We start from the raw sequence: 2,451 nt of genomic DNA, 5'->3' as shown, positions 1-2,451 counted from the left end.
AGTACAAAGAAGAGCAAAGAACAACAAAAAGTAATAAGAAATTATACGATATTCATCGCAATGCATGGCCATCTGTAAATTAGTGTTCCAATTTGATATTGTGCGAGGGAAAAAGGAAAATATAAACGTGTTAGTTCGAGCATAATAGGGTGTCAGTGAGTCAGGATGATGATGTCCCGTATAGCGTGTTGATGAAGGAGATATGTAAGGGGACTGGTTTATTGCAAGCTTGTTATTTATCAGGAGAGAAAGGAATTCTAGCCTCAGCTGTTTTCTGCGGGATTCAAGTGTGGGAATAGAATTATCTGTCATTGTTTGCAAGGGTGAGTCAAACCTAGCGAATTTATTAAATATAAACCGAACTGATTTTCTTTGTATTTTCTCAAGGTGCTTGATATCTGACTTAGTGTGCGGATCCCATGCTATGCATGCATACTCTAGCTTAGGTCTAATGAAAGAGATGTAAGACAGTAACTTTACGGAAGAGGGTGCATTTTTTAGTTTGTGCCTCAAGAAACAGAGTTTGCGGAAGGCAGAGGAGCAGATAGTGTTAATATGTAAGCTCCAGGACAGAGTAGAAGTTAAGGTAACACCCAAGTATTTGTAGCTGTTAGTACTGCGCAGTGGTGAAGAACCAAGGAAGTAAGAGAAAACAAGCGGGGCTTTCTTACGAGTAACACGGAGGAATACTGATTTGTCAGCGTTTATCAACATCCCCCATTCACTGCACCAATTTAATATGTTGCTTAAATCATTTTGAAGCACAATGTGATCACGTGGAGTTGTTACATCTTTATACAAAATACAATCAACAGCAAACAGTCTGATTTGAACACCTGGACTCACAACATTCACGATGTCATTAATATATATTAGGAATAACAGGGGACCCAGAACACTACCTTGGGGCACCCCTGACGTGACTGGAAGAATGGCTGAGCTGCATTCGCCAATTTTAACGTACTGCGTTCGTTTAGTGAGGTAAGCAACAATCCAGTGTCACGGCCGCTCGATGGAAGCGCACTAGGTGCGGCCTGCTACGTCGCCCGAAACAGGCGGGAGGCGCCTACTTCCAGTCGCCACCGCCGCGGCGCCACCGTTCGGGGACAGCCGTGCGCGGAGAGCTGCGCCTGGCTGCGCTTTGAGGGAGGCGTTTGCAAGTATATAAGAGCTCCACTTCACACAATTTGGCAACATGAATTAGTATATACTGTCATGTCTAGTGTGACCATGTCAGCACTTAGCGCTTGCTCGGCAAGGATGTATACTGGAGTGTACCCTGAAAAACTTATAGTGACGGTGATTCAAGGCCACTCGATTGGAGAGCTCGCATTACCGTGATGTTGCATTCCGAACCAGTTGTTTGTCACATGAAAACGTGACCCGGTTGTGAACAATTCGAAGCTGTTCAGCTGCCATGGTAGCATAATGCATAACCACTTAATTAACTATGTCGCGAATTCCGTTTGTCATTTTCATACCATTTACTCATTCCTGTATACAGCTTTTATACACAAATTGATGTCAACCTGTTCTAAGCTGCCAGCGCTATCCAATAAAAAAATGTCCTACTATGAGCAACCTTTGTGAAAATGCGACATGTAACCAACCTTTCTATCTCATTCTGACAATTTTTTTTTCGAAGAGTTTGCCACAAGGCATAAGTTGAGAAAGGGGGAATGGGATGTAGGAGATAGAAAGTTAAAAGAAGGAGTGCAGTCCAGTTGTGCTTATGACAAATAATGCTACGGTGGAAATATGAAAATGTTTATTAGATTAAATCTAGATGATAACCTGGGATCTTCGACTTAGTTGGAGACCTTAAACTTTGCACGCCAGAACGTATCCGTCATGGCTTCCCGCATTTTGCATGACCGGACAAAGTACGCGCGCTTGATAGAGTCGGTCTGCCTCAAGGTGCTACGTATATGCGCCGAAAGTTTTTATTACTATTTTTATTGGCTGCTCGCAAACCCATACAATTTTGCTGGTTCGTAATTTTCAATGGAAGAACGCGCATTGAGTGTTCCTGTTGTGAAACACTTAGCTGCGATCACAAGAATGTTCACGCTTCAGAGCGCAACTGCAGCCGAGATTCAGCGAGCAGCCGAGTACGCTTATTTAATGGCCACACAAAAGAAAGGAAGAAAATTACCAATCGCAGATGGAAAAGCTTTCTTGTGAGAGGTTTATGCCATAGCCATAAAAGCCGCTGCACTGTTGAGTTGACATTTCCAGCCCAGCTCGCTATCAGGGGGGGGGGGGGGGGGGCAGCAACTTAACGATATCTTGCATAGCGCCTTAGCATGGACACGATCATTGTTTTTATAGGTTAGCTGCAGGTACTGTGTACAGTACTCACGGATTGAAATAGGACACTCGGAGCGCGTGGCCGTCGCTGCATGCAGCGCCGCCCGTGGATGCTCATGGAACCAAGGTGCTGCATTGTGG

This window comes from Amblyomma maculatum, chromosome 10 (genome assembly GCF_055883805.1).
Source record: "Amblyomma maculatum isolate TAMU_Amacu chromosome 10, ASM5588380v1, whole genome shotgun sequence".
In the NCBI taxonomy this organism is placed as follows: domain Eukaryota; kingdom Metazoa; phylum Arthropoda; class Arachnida; order Ixodida; family Ixodidae; genus Amblyomma; species Amblyomma maculatum.
Note: the sequence above shows the minus strand (reverse complement) of the source record.